The following is an 18,175-nucleotide window of genomic DNA, read 5'->3' on the forward strand; positions in this document are numbered from 1 at the left end:
TGTTTTCTATTTTCTTTCTTCAGAAACATATCGATAAAAGAAATTTTCTTTTACTACTTGGAAAATACGAAGCGATGCGTGTGTTGCGTCTTGAGGAAAAAAAAGAGCACACCTGCTGCGGTGATTGCAGCAGATCGGTGCAATCGACGATAATAAGCGAGCGAAACGTTAGGTTAAGCGACTAAGGCAGCGACAAATTACGGTAGGTAAGGTAAGGCTACCGTCTGGTAGAAATATCAGACCCGGTTTATGGTGAAATCGGTGCGTTACACGACCAACGTTCTTTAGCGAATAGGTTACGACGATTAATCTCACCGTAGAAGAAACCACCGTTGGAAGCTCGAATCGATTTAATTCACCTTTTGCAGAATTCACAATTTTTTCTTTTTTTTACTGAAATTTCGTGAACCGTATGTATTTCTCTTATTGCGAACGTCACAGCAAGTCCTTCCACGCGATCGTGGGACAGCAGGATGAATATTTCCCAGTGGTGTCATGTATGCTCGCGTACTTGAGAGCGCGATTCTTTTTCGTCGATACCGATCAAAAGCGTTTTACACGCGCCTTCTCTCAAGCCAGAGAAGAACCTTGAGCCGGTCGGGTGAACGTTGCACTTGGGGAACGAATGTATACCTCGTATACCCCGCGTCATTCGGAATTTTCGATCGTTTACTCGTCTCTTCGAATCGCCATCACCCTTTCCTACCGTTGTTTTCCCCGCCTCTTCACGCTCCGTGCTCGCGATTAACTCGCTATGACGTCAAACACGCCATGGCAACCAGCATTGACCTCTCATCTTACCGAACGCGTTGGTCCAAAGTTTCCCGGCTGATTATTGTTCGTCGTGCGTCTACGAAATTCTCACCCATGACATTTCCCTTCTCCAATTAAGCTTCTTAATTAGAATTTTACGAATATAGAAAATGGAACCTTGGAATCTTCCAATTTTTTATTTCAAATTCAGAGAGGTTTCGTATCATTTTTTCTGTCAGCTTCCAATTCCAATTTCGTTTCAAATTTTTCCAACTTCCATTTCGAAAGTGTTAACGATAGTGCAGAATTATTCGTATCGTTCAGAACACCCGGTGTATTTAAAACACGTATGCACAAGCTAGACACGAGAGTGTTCGTAGGCATGCATCTGCAGTGAATGCATCGTTGCACTTGACGCGCGTGATACGCGATTCCGCGGTGCACAGAGTCGTCGTGGGGTCATGGCGGTACGTTGTTCCACTGACAGAAGCATCTCCCTTCACCTCCCTCGTCGCCACGATCGCAAAATCTCCACTGCCTCCTCTCCATCTCTTCCCTTAATCGCCGCCTTTTTTTTCTCTCGCCAATTTAACGTCACTGTACTTCTCTTACATACTTCAAACCGAGAAGAATTCTTTCACCTTTCGCGTCAGGTTAAACCGAAGACGATCAAGACTGATGAATAGCGATTATGGCAATTAGAGAAGCATGAAACGTCTTCTATGCAAACGAGTTATTAACTTCGCGTAAATTCTATCGATGATCCGAGGTACTTTGTCATTGTGATTCAGAAAGATTGATAGTACAAATGGACTATCGAAGTATGCAAAGTTAGCGTTAGACTTAGCGCAACCGGCGGATCGGGACGGAAACAAAGGGGTTGATCTTAAATTTTAATTTCCTCGTTCGGAACATTTCTATTTGTCACCTGTGCTCGAGAATCCCCGTTTCTTTTCGCATTACCGAACGTCACACAGTTTTAATACGAAGTTTAAATGACCTAGCGACACAAGAGACCGCAATTCGCCCGATTTGTGCCGCGTATAACAGCGGTCGGGGCCACGGAAGTCCACGGACCGATATCCTACATTGTCCTAAATATAGGTGAGGGACATAGTCGCAAATGGATCGTCCCGAGACGGTGTCATTGTTTACCGTTCGCATGGAGCGCACGCTAACGGTTACCAGATAGCAGACATATCTGCGAATCGGTGGTGCCGTGTCTCTCGCTATTTCGAGTCTTGGCACGTGTTCTCCTGCTGTCTACGTGCTTTTTTACGATACCTTCTTCTACGTGACCAGGACCACGTAGACACCCTTCGGGTGAAACTGAACCTACGGTGGAAACGTTTCCTTACCGAATGACCTCCTCGCGAATACCCCGAAACAATCGAATCGACTTCTAACCGGTTCGAAGAAATTTGAAGAGCCTCGATTCTGCTAGAAAATCACCCTTAACCAAGGCGATGATCGGTGATACAGAGTCTGGCAAAGCGTCAAACACAATCGTCTCTCGCTTCATCCCTCTACGGTACCTACTATACCTGCATCCTCCGAACCGAGAACGATACACGTCAATCCCCTAATTCCAGGCGTGGGAGGGAGGGGTGGCAAGTAGAGCATGGTGCGGCTGTGTAAATCGGCGGTCGAGTGGCCGAGGATAGGCCCCCCTCGGATACCTGGATGACCTAGAGGCCGGCACGGTAGACAACGTATCGGATTTCCGAGGCTGCACACGGCGGCCTCCCACGTTCTGGAGACGTAACCCAACCTAACCTAGAAACGACTAGACGAAAAGCGTACTCGGCGCGGAGAGACCGAGGGTACGACCTCGCCGGGCCGTCGGCCTGGCACACGGTGACCTCCCTCAATCTAGGGCGCTGCAACCGTGCTCTGACGTCATGTTCGACTCACTAGCTAGCTTGCACACGCTGGCAAACGCGCGCGCGATACTGCTCACTTACTCAACCTGTGCATTCAACCGTACGACCGTTTTCAACCTCGTATGCTTTCTCCACTGCCATCGGCGCGCAACCCTGGATCCGATTTAACGATCTTCTCGAATAATTCACCTCTCATTTTCGTCGAACCGCTCGAAACCGTTCCAAGTTCGAGGAACTAGAGTTTTAACGACGACGCGGTATCACGAGAATCTTGGATGTATTTCTATCTTTTCCACCGATTCGTACCCGAAGATCCTGGTTAAGAGGAAAGTTCATGTATATAACACGTCGATTCGAAAAGCTTCGCGATACTCAGACCGACTACTTTGCACGAAAGGTCAAAGTTCGATGTGCATCTTCGTTCTTCTTTTCACAGCTGAATTATGCAAGAAATCGTTTTGTAATTCGCAAAGGGACTAAATGTACGTAGATACGAAGAAGCATACCATAAATTCATCCCCCGTGTTGATTTAAAAAATTCAACTGCTTAAAAGCCGACTACAGTCATCAAATTTTCATCGTTATCTCCTATATTTCCATCGCGTTCTCGGTCGTAGCTCATTCCTAACAAACAGTCGCGATATTAAGTTTTTCATTTAACCGAAGCACATTTATTCCGGCTTCTATTAAACCCGCGAAACAGTTAACCTCGGGCTTAAAAACTCGTATTCCAAAGAATAAATTCTCCGAAAGCTCGATTACTTCGAGTTAATAACCGCGATTATTATTATACAACGCGATACAGCGTTCCGTGTACGAGATAACAAAAGATATCAGCGTTAGTGGTCATTCTATATCGCGTATTTTAGGTTCCACGCAACCGGAAGTGTGAGGTAGCAGCTAGGTGTGTACCAGTCGGTTGAAGAAGAATTAACGCTCCCAGCTAACGATCAGGCCTCACCTACGATCTCATTGCGAAACCGTTCAACTGCAGTTTACTTTCATTTGAATTATGCGACTGTTGTATGCTCGTTGTACGTAGAGCGGCGCATCAGGCACAGCAAGCCACAGCCAAGTGATCTCCCGTCGCGTTAACAATGCACCGACTCGTCCGGCATGAATTATGATAAAGAGGCTGATATGGGTGGATAGGAGCGGCCCAGATACGAAGGACAGGCCGATGAACCATCCGCAACGAAATTCACCAAGAGCTTGTCGGTCGTTGATACTCTCGCAGCTGATACGGTCCGCCTAATGCTTTCTGATAAGCGCGGCATCTATTTTATTTTTCTCGCCAGCCACGATAACCAGCCTCGACACGATCGTTTCTCTCTATTCTACATCGCGATTACGATGTTTACGATATTTAGCGTGTCTCTTTGATAATTTTTCGTTTGAATTTGCTGGGTTTCAGAAACGAGATGATTTCGATCGATAGCTACAGATCACGTTAATTTTAGCATCGGAGGCATCGAATCGCGTGAAAAGAATGTCGGGTAAGAAGGAAAAGGTACGAAACGATTTGCAGTTGAAACGATCGGGCAATAATCGAGCCACGATTAATCGAAGAGAAACGGCTTCGCTCGCTAGTAGAGACTGACTGTGACCTAAAAGTCGGATATATCTCCGGGGAAAAAGCAGTTCACCCCGTCCTCGATGGTTCAACGTACGAGGGACCTTCGTAATCGGGGACATATGATTTTACGTCGAGAGATGGGGGTTGGAAAGCCGTTTTAACCGAGCCAGCCAAGTGAAATAACCACGAGGTTGGCTGCTGCTGCTTCGAGGGCAGACCACAGAATTTATAACTCCGTGTATCTCGTCTGGTACGAGAGAACGCTTTCTCATAATCCGTTCAAATCGACTAGTTATCTCTGTCACGGTGAAAGTTCATATAGACGGCTCGCAGAAGTTTCTGTTCGCTTTCTCGAACTTCCCTTTCGTTGCAAGGATTTTTAGTTCCTTGGGAAATATTCGATTATTCAGCGAAACGAGCTACAAAGCTTGCATAATTTCTAACCTTTTAACCCTGGAATGGCTGGGTGAATGGTGACCCAGAATCTACCGTAGAATTATAAATCTAAACCACACGTTGTGTGTCAGGAAAATTTTACCTGAAAATCGTACAACAACGCTTCGTTCAACGCGTTTACCGCCACAGTAGAAATATCAGTGTATAGTCAGACATAGGATAATACAGATTATCGTTAAGGATATTAACCCTTTCGAAGCTAAATTCTCCGTTATTTATCTAATATAACAAACGACGATACAGTCTAAGCTGAACTAAATAATATTATTCGATAGAAATTTAGATTCGCAACGTTTGATACGTGTTTCTCATGAATTTCTTTTTTTGCGCTGACTCGTTCCTAGGCGTATTCGAAAATTAGAGCTCGTTTCAACGATTGAGGAGGAAGATTTTTCAGCGTTTGTCCGTGCTCACCGAGACGAACGGGGTCGAGAGCACGGATGATTAGCCGAGGCCTCTGCAGTTTCCGTCCGGAGGTCGCGGGAACTTCAAATTCCGCGTAAACGTTTTCGAACAAGAGCAAGGAGTATCTGAGAATGGTCACGAAATTCTTATTAACACTCTCTGTGGTCGATAAAATGTTTCGAGCCAATCTCTATTTAACACGTTGATCGTCACAGTAGAAATAACCGTATATAGTCAGACGCTTCGTTGCTATATGGATCGCCGAAGATATTTAAAAAACAAATCATCCCTAAATTCGAGCGATCAATGCAAAATGGCATTTAGAAGTATATAGGCGTAGCAGTCTTTTTTTATTCAAGAATATCGTTCGTCTTCGTACGTCAGTGATGTCCTTTTCCGCCCCTTAGTCGCAATGTAATACGTGTCCTCGATTCCCGAAGGTCGGTCAGACGACGACGACGACGACGAACTACCCATCGGGAAACGGGCTGATCCGTCCGACGTGCAGACCACACGTGCGCATCTTCAACCACTGCCTGGCTACAACCTTTCTCCCTCCAACAGGATCAATTTGAAGCGGAGGAATCCTGGAAGACTCGTACCACCTCCTATATCATTCCTCTGCTATCCAATACAGGCCTCTCAAAGGAAAGGGATCGTCCTTCAGCATCTTTCGATTACGCAAAGATCTACTTTCGTTTTTATCGAAAGAGGACCGCGGGTTTACCCTCGTAGAGTATATCAGATGGATCTTCAAAATTTTATTTTGAATTATTATTTCTCCTTTTTTTTTAAGTAGCTACGGTTATGAACACCACTTAAGGCTAGTAATTCCATGCCGAGGGACTCGAAGAGACTCACACCCCGTCCTCGGTGGTGTCGGTGGTACGTCGTCCGCTGTCGACCTTCGGAAATGGGGGCGTTCGTTCACAGCGCCCACCACCACCAGCGACGAACATGGCCGTATCTCGCAGCTACGTGATCGACGAAGATGAAAATATCCAACCGAAGCGAGAGAAAGAGGGAAGAGAAACGAAGGTAACTCCTACCGGTTCGGGATATCTCCGGGACAAGTTTTCGCTAAGTCCTCCAGCTTCTCGGATCCCCGCGGGGATGAGATTGAAAAAGAGGGATGAAAGTCTCCGCGACTTGGATTCAAAGTGAATCTAAGCGAGTCGAAACGGAAATCGATCTGGATCCAAACGGGAGGGGGAGTCGAATGAATTCCGAGGAATTTAAACGATGCAAGCAGCTAGGAATTCGCAGTCTCGCCGGTTAATTTCGAGCTCTATTTAAATTTTGCTGCGATTTCCTGTTCCAGGATAGAGGTACGGCGTGGAACGTGCTCTGGAATTTGACGAGAAGGCGGTGGAATCGCGTAAACATTATCAACGTCGAAATTAGGCGAAATTAAATGATGCAAATATGAAATCGAAAGTGCTTCGAGTATTTTGTATTAATCTTCATTATTTGAAAATGAAACTGCATATTTCTTTTCAGCGCACTGTTCTAATTTCAGAAACGGTTTAAACGTGAAATAAATCCCGAAGGAAGAAGTCCTCGAGCGAAACTTGCGAAGGTAAAGTGCAGCTTGTTGACACATTTGCGTCACGCTTGCCACCCCCTCGGTGGTGGTGCGTGCAACCCTATGTACGAGGGCGCAATGCACTCCGAAGCCTTGCACGTACAGTGATCCTCAACTAACCGCATCCCCTTCGATTAAAATCTGCTCGACAAAGTTATTTTTACGCGATACGCAACCTTCAGCCCCGCTGTTTATTGACCTAGCAGATACGTGCCACTTAAAGGGGAAGCTGCAAATTTTTATGATTATAATTACAATTACGTCGTCGTTTCATTTTCTGTTCCGTCTAGTTGCATAGGTATACATTTTCTAGCTGAGACATCGAGTGTGCGAGTGTATTTGATGAATTTCGCACGATTTCTTTCGCTTTCTCTGGCAAGCATCATCATCGGTTTACATTCACGCGTTCCTTATAGATGCCTAAACATTTCCGTAACCGTCATCGAGATTCGTTCGACGATCGTTTTCTATGTAGGCTCGCAGGAATTTCGATGTCGTGAAGGGAAAATGGCGGTGCAGAAACGCAACCACCGCTCCCGTTCTCGCTTTCCTGGATGAAGGAGGATAGAATCGCGGTGGCCGTGCGTTCGATCGGCTATTATGAAACGGCGAATTCAAGCCGGAGCGTGGCTCGGACGTCGAACTCTCGGCACCGCTCGTGTCGTTACGAAATCAGGAACTTTCGAGTTGACGTACGTATCTATACGTACATAGATTTGCCAAACCAGCACGAATTTCTATGAACGCGTGCCCGTGATCGGGCTCGAATCGCGCAATAAAATCGTCTACAATTTCATAAATCTTGAAGATCCTATGACGTTCAAATATCGACGTGGAAATTTTTCAAAATTACCAATTGATAAGATATCGAAGAATTAAGGGACCGATAATGGCGTACGTGATCGAAGCAACTGTTCGACACGCAACATTGCTGTTCACCCCTTCGAAGATGAATGTAACGGTGGCAGTCGCTCGCGAGGCTCGTTAGAAAGCGCCAAGGATAAGACCGCCCACTCGTGGCCGATGCAGTTCGTACTAGCGATACTCTTACGAAATTCATTAGCGGCTAAATGCAGCTAACGGCAGGCATGCGGACCCGATCACGGGCAGTTCGGTCTCGTTATTAAAGGTGCCACTTACACGGGGGGGAGGGGACGAGTGCGAAAGGAAACCAGGCTTCGAGGAGGCGAACGGAACCTGGCGCCTTCGGAAACTTGAACGCCATTCAAGAAGAAAGGATCGTGATAGTATTAAATCGTACCAATTGCTGCCATTTTTCTCATTAACACTGAAAGAAAACTATCCAACGTATCTGTGTAACGTTACTTTCTTCTCTTCCCATACCACTTATTTTTTTATGTAACGTTACGCGTGAAACTTTGTTGGTTTCGCGTCAAAATATTGTGTAACTAGGATCACGAACGCGCCCTGAGAATGTGGATTTTTAAGAACTGTTAGCAACAGGTTTGATTGTTAATCCTTCTGCACGTTTATATTGCGGAACAATAGGCGTTCAGTAATTGAGCAACCCTTTCGCTGGATTCCTGTCATTGCATACTCGCCCTAGTGCATATATCTCGGATCGCTTTTCTATTTTCTATTCTGAGATTTTCATTGGGCGAATTTATAGGGAAATGTGTTAAATCAGATGCTGGCCGATACAAAATGAAACCAGCCGATTCGCGACTCGACGTACGCCAATTGATTATCTTTGTCTATTTATTGGCGATCGCGTGTTATGCAATCGTCTGTCTGTCGTTCGACGTAGAATCTATCCGATGTCGATGAACTGTCACCGATCTCTTTTATTCATCTTTCTCCATTTTGTCTTTCGATTTTTCGGCCACAATGCACTCGTAAACATCGAAGTATCCTTATCAATTCGACCGGCACCGATAATCTCCTTCATTTTCAGTACTTTTTCCTTCTAACGAACTAGCTCGAGCAGCTATCGCTCGTTAGATACGCCTGTCGATTCACTGGACGTTTCGTACGAACGCGATAGCCGAGATTAGCGAGCCAATGGGAACGCATCTGAATTTAAGCGATACGGATGGAAAATATGTTACGTGAAACTTTACATTTTCATTTCTCGTGTTGTTTGCTCGTTTCAACCAGATCGTACTGTTCGCTAATCATTTATTCCACTGCGAACGAATATTTCTGTCAGCCCGTTTACCACATTCGAGTTGATTTATCGATTCTTCGAGTTCGGTTGATCGGTCCCTGTTCAATGCGAACGCCAGAATCGCTGTATTTTATGCGACGACAGTTTCGTTTTAATCCTTAGACTGATATCAATGAAGGTTATTTGGCAGGGGTTCAAACGATGTTAGGTGCCAGCGTTTCGAGTGAATTTATTCGAAAATGACGGAAATATTTGTTGGCTGGCGGTAATTTATGGAATTTCACGTCCCTCGGTTCGTCACGGTTTCGTCAATTTACCCCATGCGGAAATGAAATGTCACTAGAAGAGGATGAAATCGCTTGGTAAATAATTCTCGAACTCATAAAATCATATGTTCAAAATATTAAAAATCTGCAAAATAAATAAAATATTTCTATCTCGAATTATTCAAATAATTCCACCATAGAAGATGAAATCATATAAAATTGTATATTCTAATATTAAAAATCTGCCAAATATTCAATCCACTCTGAATATTGAAATGGTCGAAATAAAATATTTCTATCTCAAATTATTCAAATAATTCCAAACCCAAAGGAGGATGCACCATAGAAGATGAAATTCACGTGGTCAGCACGAATAGAGTCGGTTATATAATTCGCAAACTTAGTAATTGGGATCGATTAATCGAGGAGAATTCGAGCAGAGAAAGAGAGACAAAGATGAAGAGAGAGGGTATCTCTCGCATGCTTATTGTTATTCGTGTGCGTGATCCGTGCCAGTAACGCCGAAAGTGTCCCACTAATGCGAGAGTACAACGACCTGGCGTGTCTCTCCTTTCCCTCCATCCAGTGCCTCACTCTCTTTGCGTCATCAAACGCCTCTAATAACGCACTGTCGTTGTCACTTGGTTCGATACGAGCCCGACCTGTTTCGCGCCGAGAACCGACAACAAGTTTCGCTATGCGATTGCATTCGTAACAGGCATTCCTGTTGCTGAAGAACGCCGATCCTCTCGCTACCAGAACGGTTTCGCGCTAATTTTTACTAACATTATTATTTATCTTGTTGAAAATTAAATTTCACTTCCACCATGCGATTCAGTGGTATTCGAAAAGGTGAGAATTCGTTTCGTTTATCAGCGACCAACATCGTTAGAGCTCGTCAAAGGGATACAAATGAAATTTACAAATCGCCGTTCAATCGCGAACACCATTATCCCTCAATTAGCATGGGATTGCTTGTCCCAAACGAAGCACGGTTTCATGGATATCAATGCAGTCGATGGTTGAACGAACGCAAAAGAACCTTTAATCGTCGCTAGAAAAATGGTGGTCGATTGAAAACGCGTTTATCCCGGCGGATCGGTTCCGCGGCTCATTGCGCGCGCCTATGCATATCCATGCACATTCTCTTTCCCTCTGAAAATTCTAACCTTCTGCCTTCTGCTAGACATTAGCAAATCGTTCTGATTATCGATCATTAAATCTTGCTTGTATATGTCTGCCGTTAAGTAGACACTTTCATAGAATCGCGTCAAGGTTCTCGATTTCGTATTCGATCTACCCCGTTTCTTTTATCCACCGCTCCGTACCTCTGCTTCCAACTGTCTTCGATTTATTAATGTTAATCGTTTCGTTTAAAAAAAATAATAAATAAATAAAAAATCGATAGATATTTGCAATTTCACGATGGTATCTCTAGATCCTCTGTTTTCTTTCCATTAGCCTTCAACCACGTGCCGTGAAAAGGCGATTCGAAAAGGCGCAAGAAAAAAGTTTCGCTTTTCATACGTTACGTGTGCACACGATCGAGCGTTTTGCGCGCTCGCGCGCTCCTTTCGTACACGCTGTGTGTCAGTGCGCCGGCCTAGATTCCCGCGGGTTCAACACTCGCTATCGAGGTGACTGCTGCTCGCTCTCGGCTTGCTCAACGCAACCCAACGACCGACTAAGCTCTCCCATCGTGCAGCACAGCCACCGTTCGTGGAACACCGTGCCCGTACGGATCTCATCCACCAGGTACATTCATCGATAGTCGTCGGTGACGTCAAGGGGGACAATAGCGAAGTAAGAGTAACGAATCCAGGGGGTGGATTCCACTCGGATGATTCGGACGGCTTCGAAGGAGGCCAACAATCGAGAGTGGAATCAGCGAGATTCAGAGCAACAGCCTCGAAAGACAAGTCTCATCAATCGACACGACGAGAGAGGGGAGCTGTGATCCAGTGACAAAGTGGGATCAACGCGGTGTGTGCTCGAGAAACTTCTGGAAGGCAAAGCGAAACTAAACTACAGTTACCGGACCGGTTGCACAACACGGAGGCCGGGTAACTCCTCGCGGTGCAGCGACCGTTCGAGGACGCGTTTCGAGCAGTTCAGCGCGTGCTGTCCGCCTACTTTTACTTTCGTGCGCGTGCAACACGCTCTGACCGATATTACGGGATCGCAGGGATACCGCTTGATCCTGGATCGACGTTGCCTCTCTCCTATGGAAACCCTCCTGTTTCCTAACGATTGCTTTACCGACATCCTCTGAATCGACCATCGGAAATGATGGTCAAATGCAACAACGAAGCATTCGAGGGACAATCGCGCTTCGAAATCCTAAGATTTCGACGTCAACGTAAAGCTACCTTGTATCACTTAGTCGGATTTTCGCATTGTTGGGAAGGACAATGGTGTCCGATGACCGTCTACGAGACAGCTGACGTTTATTACATTTCGACGATCTTGATGAACGAAATTAACCTAGGGTTAATGAATTCGTTCCTGAAGAGGGTTAAAGATGTGTGCGAGAGAAGCTTAATCACAATATGAGAATCCAACGTATCCTTGTTTACTTGGCATCATTGAGCTTGACGGAGAAAATAATTGAAATGATTGAAGGATCATAGAAATGATCGGTGTTATTCGCAAAGGGGAAAGCGATGGGAGGCTAGAATTTTAATGACTACATTACTACCCGAAGAGATGAATGACCAATGATTTATGTCTTTGATGATGTATATCCTTTTACAGATACTGTACAAGTTATTCGAAGGAGAATCTTTTTTTAACCCTTCAAGGAATTGTGGAAACTTTCATTTAGGAAAGTAAATTTGGAAATTCGAAGAAGGGTTAAAACGAAGCTTTCTCAAAAGCTCGAACACAATTGAAACAAAGCGGGGATCGTTAATTATTCTGGTTCAATTTCATGTCCAGCCCTCTTTCGTACGAAATTTCTGCTAAATATAGTCTGTCGGACGCGGACATTGTTCGAACGAACGTTAGCGCACGGAAAGCGGCAAGTGGAGGAGGGCACGGTTAAAAGAAACGAGAACGAAAGTAAAAATCCGTCCCGTTGAGAGTCACTGGCTAGTGTGTAATAGTTTCGATCGAAAGGAGGTTACGGAGTGACTGAACTTTCGTTTAGCTTGTGTGCGGGACACACTGTGTACGCGTTCAACACATACGTGAACGTGGAACGTATAGACTGTACTTACACAGAAGAACGACGAAACATCATCCCAGAGTACGCGAAAGAACACCGCTTATGCAGGCCGGTGCATTGAAATCACTATAGTTATCATACTGTCCACGCCGTGTCGCTACGCATCGCGACGAATTCAGCCTTTTCAACCCTTCAGAGAATTTCAACCCTTTTTAAATTACTAAAACCTAACATAATTTTGTAAATTATTAAACAAATAATAATCTCAGAAAACAGACTTATCATAATAAATTTTATTCGATTTATAAAAATTTAATAAATCTACATTAAATTCGAGGGTCAAGGCGTGTTAAAAAAATAATTTCAGGCCAATTATTTAATTATTATTTGATTATAAAGTAGTATTACGGAGTTGTTACGAAATTTGAAAGTGCAAGTCGCGTGTGACCCGAAATCGCAGTATTTAGGACACTTACGTTAGATGTACCCAAACGTAAGAAGAAACGAAAGTATTGAAAAACAGCTGACCTTCGTTAATTCGTCATGCTATGATTTTGTCGATTTAATGCTAATTTTGACACGTCTTTGTGAAGTAGCCGAATGAAATTCATCGTCATCGTTGCCTTTACTTTTAGGTTCATGCAGTCATATTGCCACTTTCGTCATCGTTGATCGCTGATAAGAATTTCAATATCTAAATCGAGAAGTCCTTTATTTCAACCGACTGAAATGCAACAAAAATCTTAACAAATATACCAAAATATATTTTTAATCTTGAATTTCTAAAAGCTGCATGTTCTGACAATTCTTTGCTCATCCCTCGGGGCACCTAAAATTTCTCAAACTCCAAGTGATAAGCAAACAAGCTAGCAGACCATAGTAAATTCTACAGAGGGTCACAGACAATTCACTTTCGATTCGGCATAGTTTCACGAGAATTGTCGTCGAGCGGACAGAAAATCCAGCCAACGAAACGACAGCTGGCCGCGGTCGAAGTGAAAACTGCATCGCCGACGACTTTCACGTCGTCGAGGCGGGTAGACAAGAATGTTATCGTCGGACATTGAAGAAAGCGAAACCGCCCGTTGTCGGCGTTGCTCTCGCCTCTATAAAATTGCCGTCGCTTGCAATTGCCACACGATTCGTAGCAATGCAGTTGCGCAACCCACTTTTGCGGTAAGGATACTTAATCCAACCGCCTACCCTCTCACTTCGTCGACAATACGGAAAGCAGCCGCGAGCAGAACGTGCATTGACCCCACGCCATTAATCGCTTAATGAAACGATATTACTATACAATTAAAAAGTACAAAAAATTGCAAAAATTCATCCCTTAACTGCGAAAAATACCCTCGGTATCAAATGATTAATTTCTTCTGAATCATCGTAACTACCCCCAATGCTGTGTATTGTAATTCAGTAACGTATGATAAGTCGTGTTTTCAAGGATTGAATCAAGTAAGTAGATTGCGTTCGTATCGGGCAAGTCTGATCAGCGTGTTCGCCGCAAGTAGTAGGTGGCAGTACAAGTCAGACCGTGACAAGCAGACGGCTCTGATATGGTAGTTTACGACTTTGCCGACAGACAGCGCCAGTGTCGCATCGTGTTCTGACATCTGTTGACCAGACGACGAATTGCGACAACGTTCTCCAATCGCAACAGGTCCCCGCGTGGACCAATTTTCAGTCACGTGGTCGACCTTTCGCGGTCCGCCATAAATTCAATTTGAAGTTCATGCGTATACGAAAGTGCACGGTAAAGTTCGTAAATTCAATTTTATTTGACAACTTTACTACCGCGGCTTGGGTTCGAGTTAGTTGATCAATAAAGTAATCGAATTATTAATCAAAAATAAACTCACTTATCACATAAAAGGCATCCATAGAGGTTCAAGTATTACAGGTGCATCTGACTTACCTGAAACAGAAAAAAGTAATTATATTAGCAATGCAAAGCAACAGGGATTGTAAATTTATATTAATAAATATAGTATTTAGAATAAATAAATTACTCCATTAGTCTTAAAAAAAAAAATGAACACTGAGTTATTAGATATTACAATTCAAACTCCCATTTCCTTAATCCAAGAAAATTGTCCCCTCTCATAATCAGTCTAGATCAACTTTTCAACAGTTCCAAAGCAAACTATGTCTTATTTTTAGAATGAGAGAAAACAATCATTTTACATCATTGAAAACGACAATGAATTGGAGACGAAGGCGTGTTCACGATCGAGCTAGGGGTGACTGACCGGCCGTCCACCCCGTGCGTTTATATACTTGCAGCTGAGAGTGTACGAGCACCTTGAGGCGAGCTGACGAGGACAGCGAGTTGGTAGAAGAAGGATCGCGCGGTCAGCAACGCGACGCTATCATCGTCTTGTGACAAGCGTTCGGTAAAACGACACACAAGTGAAGGAGAAACGAGGGAGAGCGTTCGAATGCACTTGTTCTAGGTTAGGGACGCGGACATAAATATGAGTTACGTGGTGTCAGTGAAATTGGGAGAATCGAATCAAGGACGAACGCGTGATCCGATGATTCAGGCACAATTTGATGACATAAATGTGTCGTAAAATGGCACGCGTGCTATATTAATTCGAAGCTTAAACTTTCAGGAAAATAACAACATAGAATCTATTAGGAAGAACTGAACGATCTAACGAACGCTGAATCGCACTGATCTGATTAAATTTCCTGCGTGTCCTCGAGAGGAACCCTCTTTGGATCGTTAATCAACTCCTTCCAAGGAGTCGAGTGGGACGATTATAAGCCAATGATCCGACAGTATTCTATCCTGATAAATGTCTGATTAAAACAAAGCCTCCTTCAAATATTCCACCCACTCGCCCATTAGAAATGAAAATGAACTTGCCAAATGTTGTGACATTAATCAAGACTGTGTTAATTAATTACCTAATAAAGTTCCTCGAAATGTTCATTTAATTTATCAGCAATTTATATACAATTTTTAATATAACATTTGTTATTTCCTTTCTAATTCTCTATCTCACTCGACTGTCTCCTTAACAAACCCCCCTTTCAACCCCAATTTTAATCTGAATAAGAAGCTTATAACTGGCCAAGTAACAATAACGGCGGAGAAAAATGGGGAAGATCGAGAAAGAGACAAAATTGGACGCGTGTCTCTTGCTAGACCAATGTATCCAGTAGCAAGTTCGATCCTCTCCTCCGTAAGCATCCCTAGAGCCCCGCCAGGACTTCCAACCCCGGAGACCTTCACCCCATTTAGCCTTCACCGAGCTCGCTCGGTTCCGGGCTTCCGAGTGACTATATATCAGAGACCACCACGGGGTTCTTTGCCCATGAACTCGTGTTTGAAAGCTGGCACGGGCACGGGCAAGGCTCGACCTCGTAGCTAAACTGGAAGCGAAGGTGAAGGACGGCAGCTCGTGCGTCCGGGAAAATTATTTTCAATGCGAATAAATTGTCGCCGTTCGCTCTCTACCGTAATCAAGAAAATATCATCTGAATTAACGGTCGTTACTTGACACGGTAGACAAAATTATGACGGTAATATTCGAACACGTTATAATACCCAACTATCAAAATCCTCTATCAACGTCCCTTGGATCTAAGGAAACCACGAACGACTTAGTGAAAGCTAATTACTAAATTACCACCTTAATCCTGTATATACCTCTCGACGAGGATAGCAAATGAAGAGGTGGAAGAAAAGAGACGAAAACAATCGAGCGAACGATAAAAGGGAGAAACGAGAACGTTTTCGGATCAGTCGAGCGCGAACTCGCATTATCACCATATGGCCTTTCCAGATTGGCGAAGATACCGGAAGAGAGGGTACTCGGGATTCCGGGGTTGATTGCGCGGGACAAGGTCATCGTTGCCAGGACAACGGAAAGCGGCACGTGCTGCTGCCTACCTTCCTCCTCAACCAGTGACCCCAAAATGCGAGCACGCCGATAGCTTTAGCCCCGTCCTGCTGGGATTTCTGTTATTGTCGTTCAGACGCTTCGATAATAATGCCCGAGATTTTATCGTCCACCGTACATCGCGTAACTCCTTCGATGATACCGTTGAGCAGCTACCGTAGGGTTCATAAATTTTGTATCAAACAATTTGAAGAAAAAAAGAAATGTTCCTATGAAATTTTTGAAAATGTCATCCTTCCCCGAATGTTTCAAATATTTGTTAAGTGTCGGTGACACAAAAGGCGTTGGAATTTCGGGGAAATTCTTGGCATTTGATGAAAGGAACGGAGACATAAGGAAATCGAGAGTCTACCTCCGGCCGACTGAAACGATATTTCATTGTCGCTGGTTGATGCTCGATTACACGTAATACCGGAAGCGGAGCTTTTCATAAGAATCTGGATTCCGGGAATGATTGCGCGGGACAAGGACGTCGTTACCCTGACAACGGTCACGGCACGTGGAGGAGAAACGATTCCATCCTCCTTTTTGCACGCATCGGTGCCTGAGAAAGAATCTGTCGCAAATAGGATAAATATATCCTATATACATTTAAAAAGGAAAGAAAATGTATATTTTATAATTTTGGTAATCTTGCATCGAATGTTTCCAGCGTTTCTTCATGAATTTCTATCAAGAAATATGCTTGCAAATTCTTTTTTGACGCAGGACATTATTTTCGAATATTTCCCTTCGATTTATCCCAAAATTTTCCACCTTTTTTTTCTCAAAGATTATACAGCCTCATCGTGACGATGTAGATATTCCAACGCACCTCTGTTCCCACCACCCTTCCAGACGGACCGTCGCAACCCCTCGAGCACAGATCGCAGTCCCTCGATCCTGAGGAAAGCAAGGGTCGGTACACTCTCTCGTCGACACCCTCGACGCCTTGCGTCTCCGAACAAAGACGCTTCCTAATTCGATCGCGACGCGCTTTGTTCGTTCAACCCGGAGACACGTGCGCCGTTATTCGTCTTTAATTTTCAGCACCCCCTGCCAAAGTCCAGCGCGAATTTCGGGGTGCTGCGCCCCTCTCGTTTCTTCTAATGGTTTTAGATTTTTTTCAACTGCTGTTTTTGTTTCTCCCTATTTTTCAATGCTTGTTAAAACTTCCATGTGAAATTTTAAACAATTTTTTAGGATACGAGATTGTTATCCAATATAAACGTTAAATTAACGATACAGCCACCCATATGCGAAGCGTTCACCCTCCGAATCCCCTCCCCTGTAGCTTCGAGATCCTCTCAAATCCCCAATAACAAGGCCGCAATCGTCGCTTCGTGTTTCGAGCGAAGCAGCGGGAGAGCATCCCCCGAGAGTTTCGCTTCGATTTCTCTCTTTTGGCTCGCGCGAGAGAGGGGATCGGTTGAAGACGAGACACCCTTTTCATCCTTTTTCCCGCGACCACAAGCTGCACGCATAATCCTGTCGCTTCCTGTAAATTACCGTGCCGACTTTATTACGGTGATCGCGCTTTAATCGCGTTCCAAGGGGGATGCATCCGGAGGAACAGCGAGGGTGCATGCATTCTCTCTCTCGGTTTGCGTCTGGCTTTGTGCGAAGAACGCAAGGCAAACCTTTGTTCAAGATCAAGATCCACCCGTCGGTGGTGAACGATATAGTAGCCTTGAAGGGCTGATTGGGGGATGCATCGTAAACCCCCCCCTATAAAAGCTGCATACCGTGAAAGGGCGAGCAAAAGCCGAGGGCCGAACGATGTTTCGTTTCAGGGGTGTTGTAGGTGTAGCCATAGCAACCATAGCTACCCGCGTAATCGATAAAGTGCAACATTCAAACCGTTCTATGACATCGTTCGTCTCTTCAACCGGAGCTTCCGGTATTGTTTTCCAAGCCCTCCGCTAGCCTAAGCCCGCTCGATCGCGAAGGCTAAGGTCAGGAGCCTCCATGGGAGTTGCATCGTCACATCCACGGGACTAATGATGAAATCATGCGTCGAGATACTACCGAGACCCTTCATGGTTTCATTCTGTATGGGTCGCG

The 18,175-nt window shown here is 44.5% G+C and overlaps 1 long non-coding RNA gene across 2 annotated transcripts in view; it reads right to left on the minus strand.

Annotated features, from left to right (window-relative positions):
• The window catches only part of LOC143305240 (uncharacterized), a 62,781-nt gene that overhangs the window by 21,419 nt on the left and 23,187 nt on the right, over positions 1–18,175 (minus strand). The window contains exon 2 of one of the 2 annotated variants that reach the window (XR_013063252.1): positions 109–14,136. The exons of the other annotated variant lie outside the window; for it this stretch is intronic. This is a non-coding gene — a long non-coding RNA (uncharacterized LOC143305240). Of the gene's footprint in view, positions 1–108; positions 14,137–18,175 lie in introns of those variants that run through there. 2 annotated transcript variants of the gene reach the window in all.

Source organism: Osmia lignaria, chromosome 13 (genome assembly GCF_051020975.1).
Source record: "Osmia lignaria lignaria isolate PbOS001 chromosome 13, iyOsmLign1, whole genome shotgun sequence".
In the NCBI taxonomy this organism is placed as follows: Eukaryota; Metazoa; Arthropoda; class Insecta; order Hymenoptera; family Megachilidae; genus Osmia; species Osmia lignaria.